This window comes from Leucopleurus acutus (assembly GCF_964270905.1).
Source record: "Leucopleurus acutus genome assembly, chromosome: 5".
NCBI classification, from domain to species: Eukaryota; Metazoa; Chordata; class Mammalia; order Artiodactyla; family Delphinidae; genus Leucopleurus; species Leucopleurus acutus.
In genome coordinates, this window is record NC_139147.1 from 81,661,635 (window position 1) to 81,683,593 (window position 21,959).

A 21,959-nucleotide genomic window follows, 5' to 3' on the forward strand; every position below is an offset into this window, starting at 1 on the left:
TTGTAGAGTTTCTGCTGAGAAATCAGCTCTTAACCTTATGGGAGTTCCTTTGTATGTTATTTGTCGTTATTCCCTTGCTGCTTTCAATAATTTTTCTTTGTCTTTAATTTTTGTCAATTTGATTACTATGTGGCTTGGCGTGTTTCTCCTTGGATTTATCCTGCCTGGGATTATCTGCGCTTCCTGGACTTGGGTGGCTATTTCCTTTCCCATGTTAGGGAAGTTTTCGACTATAATCTCTTCAAATATTTTCTTGGGTTTTTTCTCTCTCTGATCTCCTTCTGGGACCCCTATAATGTGAATGTTGTCGCATTTAATGTTGTCCCAGAGGTCTCTTAGGCTGTCTTCATTTCTTTTCATTCTTTTTTCTTTATTCTGTTCTGTGGCAGTGAATTCCACCATTCTGTCTTCCAGGTCACTTATCTGTTCTTCTGCCTCAGTTATTCTGCTATTGATTCCTTCTAGTGTATTTTTCATTTCAGTTATTGTATTGTTCACCTCTGTTTGTTTGTTCTTTAATTCTTCTAGGTTGTTAAACATTTCTTGCATCTTCTCGATCTTTGCCTCCATTCTTTTTCTGAGGTCCTGGATCGTCTTCACTACCATTATTCTGAATTATTTCTCTGGAAGGTTGTCTATCTCGGCTTCATTTAGTTGTTTTTCTGGGGTTTTATCTTGTTCCTTCATCTGGTACATAGCCCTCTGCCTTTTCATCTTGTCTCTCTTTCTTTGAATGTGGTTTTTGTTCCACAGCCTGCAGGATTGTAGTTCTTGCTTCTGCTGTCTGCCCTCTGGTGGATGAGGCTATCTAAGAGGCTTGAGCAAGTTTCCTGATGGGAGGGACTGGTGGTGGGCAGAGCTCTGTAAAACTTTAATCCACTTGTCTTCTGATGGGTGAGGCTGGGTTCCCTGTTGGTTGTTTGGCCTGCGGCAACCCAACACTGGAGCCTACTCGGGCTCTTTGGTGGGGCTAATGGTGGACTCTGGGACGGCTCACACCAAGGAGTACTTCCCAGAATCTCTGCCACCAGTGTCCTTGTCCTCCTGGTGAGACACAGCCACCCCCCACCTCTACAGCAGACCCTCCAACACTAGCAGGTAGGTCAGGTTCAGTCTCCTATGGGGTCACTGCTCCTTCCCCTGGGTCCCAATGCACACATTACTTTGTGTGTGCCCTCCAAGAGTGGAGTCTCTGTTTACCCCAGTACTGTCAGAGTCCTGCAATCAAATCCCACTAGCCTTCAAAGTCTGATTCTCTAGGAATTCCTCCTCCCGTTGCCAGACCCCCAGGTTGGGAAACTTGACGTGGGACTCAGAACCTTCACTCCAGTGGGTGGACTTCTGTGGTATAAATGTTCTGCAGTTTGTGAGTCACCCACCCAGCAGTTATGGGATTTGATTTTATTGTGATTGTGCCCCTCCTACTGTCTCTTTGCAGCTTCTCCTTTGTCTTTGGATGTGGGGAATCTTTTTTGGTGAATTCCAATGTCTTCCTTTCGATAACTGTTAGCAGTTAGTTGTGATTCTGGTGTTCTCACAAGAGCCAGTGAGAGCACATCCTTCTACTCCGCCATCTTGGTTCCTCAATGAGGCATCTTGTATTTTTATCTGCTAAATCTGGCAACCCTTCCTCAAATGCCCAAACACACCCTGAGCTCCAAGGTTACTGAACTAAGGACAAGAACTGGGAAGTAAAGCAATCAGGGCACTTCCTTAGCTAACTGTGACTCAGCCTTCTTCAACTCTGACACATCTGACCTGATTCCTTTAGCAGCCACCCCCCTGCTCTTATCCAGCCTCCTACTCCGGATGCTTAGCAGCAAGTCAGGATTAAGGAGACTAAAACAGAGTTCCTGACCTGCGTTGACCTGCTTCCCCCATGATCTTCCCCATTTCCGTGAATCACAACTTTATTCTTCTAGTTGCTCAAGCCAAAATGCTTAGGAGTCATTCTCTTCTCCCGCCTGGTAACCTCTGATATCTGGCCTATCAGAGAACCCTGTCAACTCTCTTTAAAACATATTAGGGAACTTCTTTGGTAGCGCAGTGGTTGAGAGTCCGCCTGCCGATGCAGGGGATGTGGGTTTGTGCCCCGGTCTGGGTGGATCCGACCTGCCGCGGAGCGGCTGGGCCCGTGAGCCATGGCCACTGGGCCTGTGCATCCGGAGCCTGTGCTCCGTAACAGGAGAGGCCACAACACTGAGAGGCCTGTGTACTGCAAAAAAAAAAACCAAAAGAGGCCACATATTAGGAATCTGACCACTCCCTGGTCTAAGCCACTATCATCTTGCCTGGTTTAGGGCAATGGCCTCGGCCTCATAAGAGGTCTCCCTGCTTTAGCCCTTGCCCCCTACAGTCACTTCACAAAACAGAAGCTAAAATGAACCTTTTAACGCCAGGTCTTATCACATCACAACTCTGCTCGAAACCTTTCAATGGCTTCTCATCTCTTTCAGGAAAAACCAACAACTTCACTATCACCCTAATGCTGTATGCAATCAACCCTCCTCGCATTACCTTTTTTTTTTCCTTTTAAAGTTAATGTCATACCTGGCTGTTGGTTTTTGAGATTTTACTTCTCTCTTTTCTCTGCTCTAGCCTCCCTTCAGACAAAATCCCTGTCCTCACAGAGCTTCTATCCTAGTGTGGAGAGACAGATGGTAACAGAAGAAATCAAGCAGGGAGGAGAGTCAGACAGTGGCAGGGTGGAGCAGAGTTGCAATTTTTTTAATTAATTAATTAATTTATTTATGGCTGTGTTGGGTCTTTGTTGCTGTGTGCAGGCTTTCTCTAGTTGCAGCGAGCAGGGGCTGCTCTTTGTTGTGGTGTGTGGGCTTCTCATTGCGGTGGCTTCTCTTGTAGTGGAGCACAAGCTCTAGGTGCGTGGGTTTCAATACCTGTGGCAGGCAGGCTCAGTAGCTGTGGCTCATGGGCTTAGTTGATCTGTGGCATGTGGAATCTTCCCAGATCAGGGCTCAAACTCGTGTCCTCTGCATTGGCAGGCGGATTCTTAACCACTGCGCCACCAGGGAAGTCCCCGGAGTTGCAATTTTAAATAAGTGTGTCTGGAAAGCACTCAAGGAGAGGGTGACATCTGGCTTGGAAGACACGAGGGAGAAAGCAGCGTGGGTAACTGGAGGAAGATTACTCTAGGTTGAGGGAGTAGCCAATGCAAAGGCCTTAAAGTGGGAGTGTGTTTGAGGAACGCGCAGAGTGAGTGAGGGAGAATGGTAGAAGACGAGGTCCGAGAAGGGTCTTGCAGGTCATTAGCTGGGCTTTGCATTTCGGTTGGAGTGAGATGTGGGGGAGGATTTTGAGCAGAGGCATGCCATGATCTGACAGTTTCAAACAGATCATCGAGAGGCAGAAATGAGAATAGATTGAAGGAGAGTACCTGATTGGAACAACATTTTGCAAGGATAGGTCTGGCTGTTGGAGAACAGATGGTGAGGGAGGCAGAGGGGAAGTAGAGATGCCAGTTGAAAGGCCGGGGCAGCTCTCTGGTGAGAGAAGTCCCGCCACACGTTCTCCTAATCCCCACCCACTCCACCCTTTCAGAGTCGCTGGAGTACTGGTCAGGCATGTGAATATCTCCTACATACCCACGGGCCTCTCACACTTGCTCCCGTGCTTGTCAGGAAGCGAGTGGAGAAAAGTCTCTAGGATATAACTTATGCTGAAATGAAACTTACACCAACAAATCAGCACATGATCAAGAACACGAGAATGTGTCAGTTGTCCTTGTCCCGCTGAGATCATTTCTGACAAATCAAGTCAAATCACCCTGCCCCTTTACCACATCAGAAATTCAAGCAAATGATACTTTTCTCAGTTTCCTCCAAAGGGCTCTTTGTTCAGTCCATGCTTGCAGGCTCTGAAGTTAAAAACAGGAAGACAAGAAAGTAAGTAAAGTCAGCACGCACTTTAAAAGTAAGGAGTTTTTTACCTGTTGCTCCAAACATTGCAATTATTTTCTTACTGGTTATGTTACTGAACAAAGGAAGAGTCAGTGCAGTAGCAGGACTTTTCTCCCAGCAGCGACAGCAGCTGAAATGCAATTTCTGTTCGAGTGTGAGAATTATAAACCACGTCTGATTACCACACACACCCCTAATTTTGCCTCTCCCTTAAAAAACTTTTGTTCTCACCAGCTAGCTTACTCACTCTAACACTGCAATTTTCTACAGGAGGATTCATTTATTCACTCACTCATGTGTTCAGCAAATGTGTATTGAGTGCCTTTGGTATACTAGGCATTGAATTAGTAAGTAAATAAGTAACAGTACAGCAGAGAGAAATGCAGAGGGAGCATAGGTCCTGGAGTAAAGACACAAAACCCAGACTGGGGGTGTTAAGGAAGGCTTTTTAGAGGAGATGATGCTGGAGCTGGCCTGAAGACCCCATGAGTTGTTCAGTCAGGGAGAGGAGGAAGAGAGACCATCCCAGGCAAGAGGAACCACACGTAGTCAAGTTCAGAGGCAAGGCAATCATGACAAAGGGCTCAACGATGGCTGCAATAATGCTATACGAATGGTAGGAAGTAAGACTAGGAAGGATGGCAGAAGCCAGAACACAAAGGGCTGGTAGGCATTGGCAAGAAGCTTGAATTTTCCTGGCAGCCACAGCAGGTTTTATGTGGTCCTCTGGCAGCAGAGTGGAGGGTGGGTTGAAAGAAGATGATGCTGGAAGCAGTGACTCTCCTAAGGAGACTAAAGAAATGATACAGGTAAGAAATGGCAAAGGCTTGAACAAAGGCAATGTTTTGGGTTGAATTGTGTCCCTCCAAAATTCTTAACTCCCAGTACCTCAGGATGTGACCTTATTTGGAGAGAGAGTATATACAGAGGTAATCAAGGTGAAGCGAGATCATTAGAGTGTGCCTAATCCAATATGATTGGTGTCCTTATAAAAAGGGGAAATTTTTACACAGAGATAAGTACAGAGGGAAGATGATGTGGAGATACAAGGAGAACACCATGTGAACATGAAGGTGGCCATCTACAAGCTAAGGAGAGAGGCCTGGAGCAGATCCTTCCCTCACAGCCCTCAGAAGGAATCAACCCTACCAAAATCTGGATTTCCAACCTCTGGAACTATGAGACAATAAATTTCTGTAGTTTAATCAACCCACTTTGTGGTACTTTGGTATAGCAGCCCTAGCAAACCAATGGAGGCAGTGACAATGCGGGTGAAGTGAAAGATATTTAGGAGGTAAATTAAGGAGGCCTTCATGATTGATTGGATGTGGAGAAAGGGAAAGTGAGAAAGGACTAAATATAATTCTGCCAACTGGAGGGATTGGCAATGGAGGAGCAGGAATGGGACTCGGGGGCGGGGGGGAATGAGCTCAGAACGGGAACTATTGGGTCTGAGGCTGCAGCTGGTTGAGAGATTGGGAGGTGAGGAAGTGACAAAAGCAAGTGTCAATGTCTCCTTTAAGGAGACTCCCTATAAAGGAAGTGAGAGTGAACTATGGTTACAAGATGCAATAAAGTTTTATTTCATCAGGAAACACTTGAACGCATTTGTGGATTAAAGATGGGTCTCTCCTTCCCTGATACTTTGCTTTATTTTGCTTCATAACGTTTATGACCTGACATGTTACAGGTGTGTTTATTTGCTCATGTGTTTATTTCTGCTCCCCACCCCCCCACAACTAGACTGTGTACTCAACAAGGGCACTGACTTTGTTTTATTCACTTGTGTATATATCCAATGCCTACAGCTATATCTGGCACATGGCAGGTGCACATTAAATATTTGTTGAATGAATGAATGAATAATTGGTGGAGTGAGGTTAATGGGAAAGATGTAGGGCACAGACTCTGCAGTACAGATGAAGAGGAGCTGAAAATAGCAGCTACCACAGGAATACCCGGGGCCCTCTGCCAAAAGGATATGAAGATGGATCCGAAACAGGGGACAGATCGTGGGTCTGCAGCCTGTCTACCCCTTGCCTGTCCCTCCACCCTCCTACTCATATCACCTGCTCCTGCCTGATTATCCTTGCAAGAGGAAGCGATTCTCCCAACTGCCCCACTCTACTGCATAACCCATAAGGAAACTGAGGATAAATTCTGGAGTTGTTAGAGATTGGAAGAGTTGATCATGCACATCTGTCCATTTCATGTCACAGGAAAGATATATGGTACCTCTGCTACCCTAAGCTACATACAGCCATACCCTAGCCATATGGAGAGTTCTCAGTGCCATTCCAAACAGACGTGCAAAATGGATAAAGATTCATATTCAAGGGAGTTTATCCATAGCATTATTCGTATTGAAAACAACTGGAGATGATCTAAATGTCCGCCACTAGGGAATTAATTAAATACATGACGGCAAAGCCATAAGACACAATGGTATATCTCCATTAAAAATTACATTTTCTAAGAATTTTCACAATAGGGGAAAATGCTCACAATATAAAGTTATACGAAATCAGCAGAATAGAGAACCACATCTATGTTGTGATTCCATGTTGTAAAGAAAAATATGTATACACACACACACACTTATGCATATACAGCCGAAGAGTAGCTGAGTGATTTTACGCAATATGTTGGTGGTAGAGCCAGAGGACTTGGCATGACAGTGATTGCTCTCACACTTTGATTACAGCATAGTACTATGACATGCACATCCTAAGAGTTGACTGCAAAGAAAATTAAAAATCTATGAGGAGGACTTCCCTGGTGGTCCAGTGGTTAAGAGTCCACCTGCCAATGCAGGGGACACGGGTTTGATCCCTCTTCTGGGAAGATCCCACATGCTGCAGGACAACTAAGCCCGTGTGCCACAACTACTGAGCCCACACACCTAGAGCCCGTGCTCCGTAACAAGAGAAGCCACCGCAATGAGAAGCCCACACACTGCAATGAAGAGTAGCCCCCGCTCGCTGCAACTAGAGAAAGCCTGCACACAGCAACGAAGACCCAAAGCAGCCAAAAATAAAATAAATAAATTTATTAAAAAATAAATTAAACAATAAATTTTAAAAAAAATCTATGAGGACATAGAACACAGTTCATGGTACCCAAAATTTGGAAACACCCCAAATGTCTATCAAGAGTGAGTTGGATAAAGTGTGACATATTCATACACTGGCATACCTTACAGGAACAAGAAAGAATGAACTATTGCAACATGCAACAACCTGGAAGCATCTCACAAATAAAATATTGTCAGACTCACAGACTTAGAGAAAGAACTTATGGTTACTGGGGGGGAAGTCTGGGGGGAGGGATAGACTGGGAGTTTGGGATTGACATGTACACACTGCTATATTTTAAATAGATAACCAGCAAGGACCTACTATATAGCACAAGGGGGAAAAAAAAGACAAGAGATACCAAACACTGGCGACAAGGATGTGGAGAAAAGGGAACACTGTGTACCGTTGGTGGGAAGGTAAATTGATGCAGACATCACAGAAAACAGCATGGAGGTTCCTCAAAAAATTAAAAACTTCTGGGTGTATATCCGAAGAAAACAAAATCACTATTTTGAGGAGACATTCATTCAGCATTATTTACAATAGCCAATACATGGAAACAACCTAAGTGTAAATCGATGGACGAAAGGATAAAGAAAATGTAGTATCTATACACAATGGAATGTTATTCAAACACAAAAAGGAAATCTTACCATTTGCGACACCATGACAGCAGGAATGGACCATAAGGGCATTATGCTAAGTGAAATGTCAGAGAGAGAAAGACAAATACTGTGTGACCTTGTTTATATGTGGCATCTAAAAAAACTGAATTCATAGAAACAGAGAACAGATCCATCAACAGGTACAAACTTTCATTTATAAGATAATAATTTCTGGGGATATAATGTACAACACGGTTAAAAAAAAAAGGTGAATGAACAGTGTTTGGGGACTTCCCTGGTGGTGAAGTGGTTAATGCAGGGGACACGGGTTAGATCCCTGGTCCAGGAAGATCCCACATGCCACAGAGTAACTAAGCCCGTGCACCACAACTACTGAGCCTGTGCTCTAGAGCCCACAAGCCACAACTACTGAGCTCATGTGCCACAACTACTGAAGCCCGCTCACCTAGAGCCTGTGCCCTGCAACAAGAGAAGCCACCGAATGAGAAGCACACACACCACAACAAAGACCCAACACAGCCAAAAAAAAAAAAAAAAAAAAAATCATCTTTAAAGAAAAATAAGAAGTTTAAAGTGACAGAACAGGAAAAGCTAAAATGGGCATGTACCAGCCTGTAAACATTTATGATGGGTGGGAAAAACAAAACAAAACAACATCCTGTGGCTTTTTAACTAGGCTAATCCCTACCAGGGCAAGTAGCAGCCCATTAAGAGACTCTGTGCTCGGGGGTTCCCTGGTGGTGCAGTGGTTAAGAATCCGCCTGCCAATGCAGGGGACACGGGTTCAAGCCCTGGTCCAGGAAGATCCCACATGCCTGGCAGCAACTAAGCCCGTGCACCACAACTACTGAGTCCACGTGCCACAACTACTGAAGCCTACACGCCTAGAGCCCACGCTCTGCAACAAGAGAAGCTACCACAGTGAGAAGCCTGTGCACCGCAACAAAAGAGTAGCCCCCACTCGCTGCAACTAGAGAAAGCCCGCACACAGCAATGAAGAACCAACACAACCAAAAATAAATAAATAAATAAAATTTATTTTAAAAATAGATTATGTGCTCGAAGAGTCAGTGATGCCTTTTTCTTTGTAGTTTGAAGTTTCATTTAGTGTCCCCTTGATGGAAGGAGTCTGCTTTTTCCGTCCACCCAGCAAAGAGAATGGGCAGGACTCTCTGCTCCCAACATTCAGCTGTGTACATCCTTGCCTAAGTTTGCCTCTTATTTCCAGGTGTAATTAACTTGACCCAGTAAAACCTCAACTAGAAAGCTGCTGCTGTGTTGCTACCACTTCCAGAATGTACTCTGTACAACCTTAGTTTCTTTGTATCACTAACTTCTTTTATTTTCTTCACATCTTTATTGGCGTATACACTGAAATATCACTCAGCCATAAAAAGGAATGAAATTGAGTTATTTGTAGTGAGGTGGATGGACCTAGAATCTGTCATACAGAGTGAAGTAAGTCAGAAAGAGAAAAACAAATACTGTATGCTAACATATATATATGGACTCTAAAAAAGCGGTACTGATGTATCACTAACTTCTGATTCCAAGACTGGGGTGGTTGCTCGCTGCAAGGAAAGCAGAGATCTGGGATCCATGGCTTCTATAGTGGGAGGCAGATGCTGCTGTGTGTGACGATTCCCCCAAACACAGGGAAGGAATTCAGATGCTAAGTGAGAGACAAATTTCCACGACGGTCTACCCCTTTGGCTTCCCCAAATCAACATGTATGTTTCTTCCCACACTTACACTTCTTTAAAGAAAATAACATCTAACATAATGCAACAACCTCTTTTGTCTTTAGCCGCTCCTAAAAGTGCTTAAGCCAAAATCTCAATTATTGCACCCAGGATCCAGGATCTTGGAGTAATGCTTATCTGTCTTTTAAGTCTCTTAATTCTCTTCAATTGTTTAATTAAAGAATTTGACTAATTCTTTTGAAAATTTGTCCACTATTCTTTAACTTATAAAATTAACAGGCATCTTTTTCTATATAAAATATTGGGGGAAAGGGAGAACAAAGACAAAAACTATTCTAAAATATATAAATATATACCTGAAAATACCAGTAGATTTTAAAGTTCTCAATTTTGCAAGTGAATCCAAGGCCACAGTTGGTATTGATAACTTGACTTCTCAACTACCCATCCTTATCTTTGTCTATAGCCAGCAGAATCTCAGCTGATCAAACTTTTATTCCTCAGAGACTTGAAATCTTAGTGGAATTAAATTACATCTTAGAATTACATCTGCCTAGGTAAGATTACTGAAGTTTTCCACGAACTTTTACCACTAAACATGGCAGCGCTGGTCAACAACCAACCAAGAATTTTTCCTCTTTCTTAGTGGCGCAACAATTAGTCCTTCCATTTAGAAAGAAACCATCTGGTCCCCAGAAACTTCACTGAGACAAACCGTTGTAATTTCATGGGATTTTTCTCCCACCATCTGGCATATTTTTTTTTCTTTTTTTTTTCCCAAAGGCATCTAGGGTAACTGCTTACAGTTCTATAGGTCATTGCAGCCAAAAATCATCAATGTAATAGACTAGTGTGTACCAACCTGTGGATTGATGAAACAATAGTTTCCTGTAGCACACAGCCAGTTGACCTAACCTCAATGGGAGACAATAAAGGTGTATTGCTGTCCCTTCTAGGTTAAAGGTATCCTCAGTTTATTGGAATCAAAAATAAATATAACTTGCTAGATAAATAGCTATATACCAGTCACCAGGACTTGTGTGATTTCCTCCCCAAAGAAGCTCCCATGTGGAATAGCAATTCCTTTGGTATGGGCACTAATGCCTGTGATTCTACAAAATTCCACATTTTGATAGGAAGCGAGAGTTCCCGGGGCTTCCACTGGCTCTTCTTCCCATAATAACTCTTAGTCTATAAGTCAGAAATCCAGTACAGGGTTCATGTCACTTGCTAAATATGGTAAAATTGCGATGGTAAAACTCCAACAAAACACTGTAAGTGGAGTGTTTGGCAAATGATCCATTGCCAGAAATGCAGAAACACGTTACTGAGAAGCTAATAAAATGTTTGGGGTAAAATGAGCCGATGTAAATCTAGGCATCTGGATCTCGTGCTTTCCAAGCATATCTGTTCTGGTTAAGGTTTGGCACCACATGGTAGAAATGATCTATTCTGGTTTAAATGTTGATGGTGTGATTCTGAATTCTGTGAATGGCCAGTACCTCCAGAACAACTGTAGTAATTCCAGGAATATCTTGACTAGTTGGCATTCATTTTATTGGCCCATATTAGGAATATTGGGGCATCCTCTACCTTATATTATCCACAAAAGCTTTTACTGACAAAGAACAGTCACTATACCTCTATTTTTTGAAGTCAATATTCATTTCATGAAAGTATTTCTCCTTTAGTGAGAGAACAATTTTCTGGGTTCTTTCAGGACATAGCTAGAAGGTAGGTGAACAGATTGAAAAAGAGAAATCCACTACAAGGTTCCCATTTCTTTAAATCTTTAGATCTCTCCTTCTACCTTTTATCAAGTAATGACAAGATATAAGAGGCATAAAAACAGGAAAGGAAGAGATAAGACTACTGCTATTTGTAAATGAATGTATCACCTATATAGAAAGAGCAATAGAATCTAGATACAAACTGTTAGAACAAATAAGAAAGGTCAATAAGTTCTCTGCATATTAAAATCAACCTTTCAAAAACCCAATAGCATTTCTCACAGCATCAATAACCAACTAGAAAATATAATTTAAAATAAAATACTATTCACAATAAGCCCCCAAAATGTAAAGTATGTGGACATTAATGAAGACTGCATAAGATGTGAAAAAAAAACCACTTTTATGAAGGATATATAGAAGTTCAATAAATGCAAAGGCAGCCATCCTCTTGGAATGGATAACAATATTATAAAGATGTCAGTTCCTCCCAAGTTAACCAGTAAATCTGATGCAATCAAAATTTCACATGGATTTTTTTAGGAACTCAGTAAACATCTCTACAATTTGTTTAGAAGAATAAAGTTTGGGACTTCCCTGGTGACACAGTGGTTCAGAATCTGCCTGCCAATGCAGGGGACACGGGTTCGAGCCCTGGTCCAGGAAGATTCCACATGCCGTGAAGCAACTAAGCCCATGCGTCACAACTACTGAGTCTGTGATCTAGAGCCCACGTGCCACAACTACTGAAGCCCTCACGCCTAGAGCCCATGTTCTGCAATAAGAGAAGCCACTGCAGTGAGAAGCCCACACACCGCAACAGAGTAGCCTCCATTTGCCACAACTAGAGAAAGCCCCACGCAGCAACAAAGACCCAATGCAGCCATAAATAAATAAATAACTTTATAGAATAAAGTTTTACAAATAACTAAGTCAATCTTTGTTTTAAAAAAAAAAGCATAAGAAATGAAGAAAGAAAAAAACAAAAGAAAAAAAAGAAATTTAAAAGCATAAAGAGGATGTATCAGTCAGGCTTAAACCAGAGAAACAGAACCAGTCGGAGATATATATTAAGAAATTTATTGCAAGAAATTGGCTCACATAATTTTGGGTTTGCCTATACAAGTCTGAAATTCATAGGGCAGGCTGTCACAGAGGACAGGCTGGGACTCTCAGGTACAGCCTGAAGCTGCAGTCCAGAGGACAAATGTCTTCTTCCACAGAGAAGCCCCAGCTCTGCTCTCAAGGCCTTTAAACTGATTGGATCAGGCCTACCCAGTTTATCTAAGATTATTTTCCTTACTTAAAGTTAACAGATTAATGGGCTTTAATCACATCTACAGAATACCTTCACAACAACACCTGGATCAGTTTTGACTGAGTAAATAACCAGCCAAGGAAAGTGCATAGTGGTTAAAAATAATAATAATAAAAAAAACAGCCAAGGTGACACATCAAAAAGACCATCACAAAAGGGGAATTGTCCTACCAGTTTTAAAGATGTACTATGCAAAACAACAACAACAAAAAGATGTATCATGAAGCCCAATATTTTTTAAAAAAGCAATATTGTTGTAAGCCCAGTCAGATAGACCCATGGAACAGAATAGATAGCTTCAAGATAAACATGTATGGGAATGTTATATACAATGACAGCAGCACCACATAGGAAAAGACAAGTTATTTAAATATCCAATGTTGGGGAAACTGGTTATATCTATATGGGAAAAACAAAATGATCTATATCTCACAGCACACACAAAAGTAGACTCCAGATGGAATTCAACCTAAATGTGACAGATGAAAACAGTAAGTAGAAGAGAGTATAGATTATCTTTGTAAATTATGAGTAAGGAAAGACTTCATAAACAAAATCTCTCAGTACACTTGTGGCCAGTTTAGGACCTTAATAGGGAGGGTATCAAAAAAGCTATAGCACCAGAGTCTCCATAAGAATACTGAGAGGTGGGACTTCCCTGATGGTCCAGGGTGTTACAACTTCACCCTTCCACTGCAGAAGGCACGGGTTTGATCCCTGGTGGAGGAGCTAAGATCCCCTCAAGCCACACAGTGTGGCCGGCCCCCCACAAAATATATCAGATTTGTCTGATATGTCATGTATCAGAAGACAAAGAGAGTTTTACTCTCTCTTTCACTTCTATCCAGTTCAGAAAACTTATTCCTGTATGCCAAACCTTGTTTGTGTTTTTTTTCTACATTTTCATCATGAGAACTGTCCAACTGCTATCAAATGTTTAAAGGAAACCATAAAAAGGAAATACCTAGAGGAAAATTTTACTCAGGATGAGATAGAACCTTTTCAGCCTATATGTAATAAAGATTTTCCTAATAAAGGAAATCTGTAGTTCTGACTACAAGAAAATTTAGAATGTCTTGTGGTCAATACAAATTGGGACAGCTGCCCAGCTCACAGTACTTTCCCATTAACCTTATTTGTGCCACTGCTTCTTTTCTCAGTAATAGACCTGCCTCCCAGCACAGGGGTAGGCACGTGACCCAGGTTACCCAATTATAGTGCCTCTCTCTTCCCACTTCCTATTCATTTGTTTTGTCTATCAATTCATTCCACAACTGTTTACGGAGTGGGTATTCAATGATGAACAAAATATTCCTGCACTTTCTTGAAACTTAGGATTTGGGGGAAAATAAGCATTAATCAAACACTTCTGCTAATAAATATATAATTACAAGCTGAAATAAGTTCTCTGAAGGAGAGGAACATGGGTCTATGAGAACATAAATCAAAGAATATAGACATACACAAGAGGCAGGAAGGAGGGCAGTCAGAACTGAAGGAGTGTCACTGGAGATGAAAGGTGAAGAATTGGGTAGGAATAAACCAGGTGAAAGGGATAATGAGGGCAGAGAGAAGACTGCATGCCAGGAGAATCACAGCCATCTGTCAGTGGTAAAAGCAATAGGAGATTAGCAGAGATAATCCTGTCACTGGTTGTTAAAGAAATGCAAATTAAACAACTACCAGATGTCATGTTTCACCTCCTAGTTTAACGAATATTTTAATTTTGATGAATGATATGGTGAACTTTCATATATTGTGACTAGGAGTGTAAATTAGTACAGTTTTTCTGGAAAGTAAGTTGACAATATGCTTCAAAAGTCCTAAAAAAGAGAGATCTAATGCACAGTATAGTGAATATAGACATTAATATTGTACTACTAAAACAAAAGAATAAAGAATATCACACTTGACAAATTATTTTCCTACAAACCTATCCTAAGCGAAAAAAAAAATTAAGATCTCAGATATAGGTTTATGTACAAAAAATATTCATTGAAGCATTATTTCAAATGTTGAAAAATTAGAAAAAACAAGGAAAGGATTAAATTATGTGCAGCCATATGGTAGAATATTATAGTCAATAGTATACATGCAAGATACATCACTTTTCTAATTAGAGAAAAGAATCCAATTAAAATGATCCATTGTCAACAAAACATTTTAGTGTTCAATGCATAATTTGTTGCTTAATAACTACCTGCAGAATAAAAATTCATGATTGACAACAAATATGATTTATGAAGTCCAGACGTATTATAAGACTTTAATGTATATCCAATTTTGTATTTGTATATCAAACTGCCTACTTGACAACTTCCACTTTGATAGTTCATAACATCTCAAACTTACTGAGTTCAAAATCAAACACTAATCCCCCCTCCCCTTCGCCCCTCCCCCTTTCCCGTCTTTAACTCTTTCCCTTTCAGGCTCCCGCATCTCAGTCTGGAGCACCCACAGCCTTTCTTGAGTGCTTCTTCATGTCTCCATCCCCTCACCCTCCTACAAGTCAGCTCAATTCTGTCTCCAAAATAGATCTAAAATCTGTCCATTTCTCTCTGTCTCCTTTGCCACCACACTATTGCAATGGTCTCTTTCCTGGACCAATGCAATAGCTTCATAACTGGTCTAGTTTTCACCTCCCTCCAACCCATTTTCCATCCAATGGAGAGTGTGGTCCTGTAAAAATAAAAACTGAATTAAGCCATTCCCCTGCTGAAAACATTTCAATGCTTTCCATTACATTTAAATAATATCCAGGGACTTCCCTGGTGGCTCAGCGGCTAAGAATCTGTCTGCCAGTGCAGGGGACATGGGTTCGATCCCTGGTCCGGGAGGATTCCACGTGCCACAGAGCAACTAAGCCCATGCACCATAACTACTGAGCCTGCGTGCCACAACTACTGAAGCCTGCGCGCCTGGAGCCCGTGATCCGCAACAAGAGAAGCCACCTCAATGAGAAAGAAGCCTTCCTACCACAGCAAAGAGTAGCCCCCGCTGACCGCAACTAGAGAAAGCCTGTGCGCAGTAACAAAGACCCAGTGCAGCCAAAAAATAAAATAATTAATTAATTAATTTAAATTGCATATGTTAAAAAATAAATAAAATAACATCCAACACCCTTTCTATGACCTACATAATAATCGCTAACTTATTATCAGCTAGACAATTACTATAAATGTTTTATATTTACTAACTCAAGGAATCCTAACAAGAAGCCTGTGAAGTAGGTATTCTTATAATTTCTAATTTACAGACAAGGCAAACAAGGCACAGGGTTTAAATTCGCCCAGCGTCTCTCAGTAATGGTGGAGGCAGTGTTTAACCCCAGACAGTCTAGACCCTGCTCTCAGCACCACCAGCCCCCTCCGGTACTCAGCTGTGCTCACAGGGATCCCGTGATCTGGTCTCTGGGCTCCTGGAAACTGACAAACGTTCTCACTTTAGTGCATTTGTGCCCTGGCTGATTTCCTCCCAGGAACACTGTTTTCACTGCTCTTTAAATAGCGGCTTCTCATCTTCATGAAAACGGAATAGTAAAATAGATCATGGTACATGTTTACAATGGAATAACATGTAACTATTTTTAAAATTTGAGCTAAATCTGTATGTACTAATATGGAAAGATATTTAGCGTACTTTAGATCGTTAAATGAAAAAAGCCAAGTTTCAGAATAGTATGTTAAAGGAATATGTATATCCTGATATCATGTGTTTTTTTTTTAAAATAAATCTATTTATTTATTTATTTTTGGCTGCGTTGGGTCTTCGTTGCTGTGCGTGGCTTTCTCTAGTTGTGGTGAGCGGGGTCTACTCTTTATTTTGGTGCGCGGGCTTCTCATTGCAGTGGCTTCTCTGGATGCGGAGCACAGGCTCTAGGTGTGTGGGCTTCAGTAGTTGTGGCACACGGGCTCTAGAGTGCAGGTTCAGTAGTCGTGGCACACAGGCTTACCTGTTCCGCGCCATGTGGGATCTTCCCGGACCGGGCGGGGATCGAACCCGTGTCCCCTGCATTGGCAGGCAGATTCTTAACCACTGCACCACCAGGGAAGTCCAGATATCATGTATTTTATCAAAATTTAAAAAAAATTTTTTTACCTATCAAAGGTCTAAAGGTTTATACACTAAATTTTTAACTGAGGTAACCTCTGAGGAGTGAGCTGGAAAGAAAAAAGAATAGGAAAAAGGATTTTCACTTTTTTTTTTTTTTTTTTTTGCGGTACGCGGACCTCTCACTGTTGTGGCCTCTCCCGATGCGGAGCACAGGCTCCGGACGCGCAGGCTCAGCGGCCATGGCTCAGGGGCCTAGCCGCTCCGCGGCATGTGGGATCTTCCCGGACCGGGGCACAAACCCGTGTCCCCTGCATCGGCAGGCGGACTCTCAACCACTGCGCCACCAGGGAAGTGCAGGATTTTCACTTTTTACATTGCACATTGTTTGAATTTTTTATCCTCGTCCTACATTAGTAATGTAATAATAATTCTAAGGCAAATGTTTTCTTTATATGCTAAATGTCTGATTGCTACATTTTGTTATTTTGGTATTCTAATTTTTGCTACTTTCCCAGGTTTCTCTTAGGTAGCTGGAGAAGGTGTCTAATTTAATTCTTTTATTTTTTCATAGGCTAAGTTTTCCTTTAGTGCTCAGGACTCTCCAAAATGATTGGTTGTTTCACCACAATTATTTACATTATACAGCCATAGCCATCATTACTAACTAAATGTTTTCCTAGGGGCTTCCCTGGCAGGCCAGTGGTTAAGACTCTGTGCTTCCACTGCAGGGGGCGCCGGTTTGATCCCTGGTGGGGGAACTAAGATCCCGCACGCCACGTGGTGTGGCCAAAAATAATAATAATAAATGTTTTCCTAATTTTCCTGCAGTTCTAACCTGGTTCATGGACTTCCCTGGTCGTGCAGTGGTTAAGAATCCGCCTGCCAATGCAGGGGACACGGGTTCGAGCACTGGTCCAGGAAGATCCCACATGCTGCGGAGCAACTAAGGCCATGTGCCACAGCTACTGAGCCTGTGCTCTAGAGCCCACGAGCCACAACTACTGAAGCCTGCACGCCTAGAGCCCATGTGCTTCACAACAAGAGAAGCCACCACAATGAGAAGCCCACTCACCACAACGAAGAGTAGCCCTCGCCACAACTAAAGAAAGCCTGGGCCCAGCAACGAAAACCCAAAGCAGCCAAAAAAATAAATAAATACAAATAAATAAATAAATAATAAGCTGGTTCATGAAAACCAGCCTTAACTAAGTCTCCAACTTGTGATTTCCATATTCATGTTTCCAAGCAATGAATGAGCGTTCAGTCACTTTCTCTGCTGTTAGTTCTCTGTTACCGAATCCAAGCTCATACTGCTAGCTGCATGATAGGTCAATAAATAGAGAGATGAAGTGTTGGGGTAAGGAATAGCAACTTTATTCAGAAATCCAGCAGACCAAGAAGACGGCAGATTAGTGTTCCAAAGAATCATCTTACCCAAGTTAGAATTCAGGCTTCTTTATGCTAAAAGGGAAGGGGGTGTGACTGGTTGTTGCAGACTTCTTGGTGCCAGCCAGACCCCAGAGGGGATGTGATAATCCTTTCATCTTGTAGCTGTCCATGTAGCTCCAGTCACTATGTTCCTGAAAACCTCCAATAAGACAAATGTTATTTTCTGTTCTACAACTTTTTATCTCTATATGAACGATCTACAACTCTTTATATGAATGAAAAGTGTTATGGCTTTAAAGGTCAAGCCTGGGAGACAGAGCCTTGAGACAGGGCTATTATGTATATTTCAGGCTATAGGCAACATTCTTTTTAAGGCAGATACAGAGCCAGCATGACTAAGCACAGGCACCAGAGCACAAAGGTTAGAGCTAAAAGAATAGATCCAATATGGAGTAAGGTTTGTTCTTCTCTGTTACATGAGGACACCCTCACATGTCTCCTTTGAGGATCTTGCTTATTCAGTGTAAGGTTTTCTTGACCATCTCTATATTGGTAATTCTAGTTCTGGTTGTATATTCCACCCAAATCTACCCTGAGCCCCAGACTGTTATAACCAGTACTCACTAGATATCTTCATTTGGATGTCTCAAATTGAACTCATCATTCTGCCCCACCTTCCCTTATTTTCCCTTAGTTAATGGTACCATTGTCCTTCTACCTGGTCACCCAAGCCAGCACCCAGAATTTGGTCTAGATTTTCTCTCTCCTTCACTTCCACATCCCAGTAGTATCTTGGGGGACCCCTCCTGGGAGCAATTCTGAATCAGTCAGGGTCCAATCAGGAGAGATAAGCCACATAGTAATATGAATAGAGAAAGTTTAATATAAAGGGACATTAGGGGAGAGGGCCTAGATTCTATAAAGTGACATGATAATTAAATTTGGGGCCAGCCTCTGGCTTTCCCCTAAGTTGTAGGAGTAAGCCTCAGAGAGTACTCCCAAGTGGGCACATTATTTACTCCTGTATATATCTCCCCAACCAAGACATAAACATTTTGTAGTCATTTTTTTTACTATCTCTTTTCCTTTTCTCCTCATATTCCCATCATCAAGACCAGTCAAGCCCACCCTTTCAGAGTCTCCCCACCCACTGCTTAATCTCCATTCTTGCTGCCATGGGAGTCCAGTCCTCCTCACCTCATAGTTACTGTACAGGAACCATGTTCCACAAGGTCACTCATTCAACAGCCTGGCCCTGTGCAAGGTGCTGAAGATATAGACATGAATTGTCACATAAACCCTCCAGCCTGACGACCATATCTTTGCCAGGACAATCTTCCCTCCTTTCAGCAACTCAGTCCCCTCCTCAAGGACGTATAAAGGCATGCTGTTGCCTACCCAATACATTTTAAATTCATACTTTGCTTTCTTTCATTCACTCAAGTGTTACTGAAGGGTTACTACGTGCCAGGCACTGGTACTAGGTATAAAGGTGGACAAACGAGGCATGGGCGCTGTCCTCAAGGAATTTAGTCTAGTGGGGAAGACAGACGTAAAAGCCAAAATCACAAAAATAATTATATAATTACTATTGTTTAATTAAAATTATTATGAACAATATGAGGGGTGCCTATAAGAGTATATAAACAAGAGATCTGATCTATTCTAAACCAGGAAGCAAGACAAGGCCTGAGATCTGAGTAGGAGCCCAGGTTTAGGTGTGTGTTGGGTGGAAGGTAGTTGTTAAGTGTCCCAGGAAGAGGGAACAGCTCATTCAGAGGTCCAGCTTTGAGCATACATGGGGCATGAGAAACTGTATGCCTACAGCATAGCAAACAAGGGAGAGAGTGTCAGATAAGGAATGAATCATGCAGTGAATTGCAGATTGTATTAAGCTTTTTGGACTTTGTCCTTCCTAAAAGTTATGAGAAGCCATTGATGGTTTCAAAGCATGTTATACCATGACCTGACTTACATTTTTTTCTCTCAACATTTTATTATGAAAATGTTCAAACAGTGAAGAGAATTGTACAATGAACACCCATATTGCTGACTCACATAGATTTTACAATTAACATTTTGCTCCTGACTTAATTTTTAAATTACATCACACTGAGAAGTATGTAGGTGTTAAAAAGGAGGAAATAAATTTAATCTCTTCATCCCAGGGAGGATACAAAAATGTTTAGAAATGGTACAGCCTAGCTGATAAAATGATTAGAAATTATTAAATGCACAAAAGCACAAGGGATCATTGCAAAATTCCAAACAGTTATTGGGGAAAAGTGTACCAGAGTTGTTTTCAGATACACCCTTTATCATTTCATCTTTGTGGACTATGATTCCAGGTCCAAGGTTATATTTTTATTTTTTTATAACCTGATTTCCTCTTATTAGAACTTGAAATACAGTGTTTAAAGAGGTAAAAACTCCACAAACACTTTAGTTTCTAAGATAATTTGCACTTCAGATAAGTGAGTTGATGAAGCTCTGACAAATGGTGACAAGAGGAATAGAGAAAAAAAAGATAAATTTTAAAAATGTATGGGAGGTGGAATTGATGAGAAGTGTTAACTAATTAAATTAGGGAGAGAGAGAAGAAAGTTTTAGCAGAGATGTTTCAAGGGCAAAGGAGGAATAGACTATTAAAACGCTTAATTTTGGATATGCTAATTTTTCTAAGCCTCTGAAATATCCGGGTAAATATTACAATAAGCAACTAGAACTTAAACATGGAACTGGAGGGGTGGGGGATGTTCAAGTCTAAAAATACAGACTTGGAAACCATAATCATATAGGTCCCTGATTGAAACCATGAAAGCAGATGAGGTTGGCTTTGGAGAGTATGCAAAAAGAGAGGACAATTGTCACCTTGAGTCATCACGAAATCTCTGGGTCTCAGGTACCTTAAAAACTTGATACTGTTCCAGATGACTATTTATTTATTTATTTATTTTTGGCTGCATTGGGTCTTCGTTGCTGTGCATGGGCTTTTCTCTAGTTGCAGCACACAGGGGCCACTCTGTTGCAGTGGGTGAGCTTCTCATTGTGGTGGCTTCTCTTCTTGCAGAGCACAGGCTCTAGGCATGCAGGTTTCAGTAGTTGTGGCACACGGGCTCAGTAGTTGTGGCTCGCAGGGTCTAGAGCGCAGGCTCAGTAGTTGTGGCACATGGTCTTAGTTGCTCCACGGCATGTGGAATCTTCCCAGAACAGGGCTCGAACCAGTATCCCCTGCACTGGCAGGCAGATTCTTAACCACTGCGCCACCAAGAAGTCCCCAGATGACTATTTTAAACAAGCAAGAATCAAACTGCCACTTTTTACAACCCAATAATAAAAGTAATAATGGGCAAGGTATCTGAATACACATTTCCCTAAACAAGATCTACAAATGGGCAATAAACACATGAAATATGCTCAACATCATTATTAGGGATAGGCAAATCAAAATCGCAATGGCATACCACTTCACACCTATAATTAAATGGCAGTTCCTCTAAAAGTTAAACATAGAGTTACCATACAACCTAGCAGTTCCATTACTAGGTATATTCCCCAAAGAACTGAAAATATATGTTCATCCAAAAACTTGTACATGAATGTTCACAGCAGCATCATTCATAATAGCTAAAAAGTGGAAACCACCCAAAAGTCTACCAAACTGATGAGTGGATAAATAAAATGTGATACATTTATACAATGAAATATTATTCAGCAATAAAAAGGACTGAAATAGTAATACATGCTACAGCACAGATGAACATTGAAAACTTTATACTGTTAAAGAAGCCAGTCACAAAGGATTTCATATTACATATACGATTCCATTCTTATAGGAAATGTCCAGAATAGGCAAAACTATAGACAAAGCAGATTTTAGAGTCCTTAGAGCTGGGAGGGTTGTGTGTGTGTATGTGTGTGTGTGGGGGGGAATGTGAGGGGGAAGATGTACCAGGACTATTAATGACAGGTTTCTTTTTGGGGGTGATGAAACTGTTCTGAAATTGTGATGGTTGCACAACTCCGTAAATACAAAAACCACTTGAATTGTACACTATAAACAGGAGTATTGCGTGGTATGTGAATTATATCTCAAGAAAGCTGTTTTAAAAAATCAAATGGCCCTTTACAGGTATCAAAGTACCT

General features: G+C 41.5%; 1 long non-coding RNA gene across 1 annotated transcript in view; it reads right to left on the reverse strand.

The window, feature by feature from the left end:
* The window catches only part of LOC309962629, a 742,666-nt gene that overhangs the window by 543,197 nt on the left and 177,510 nt on the right, over window positions 1-21,959 (reverse strand). The gene's annotated exons all lie outside the window — the stretch shown is intronic.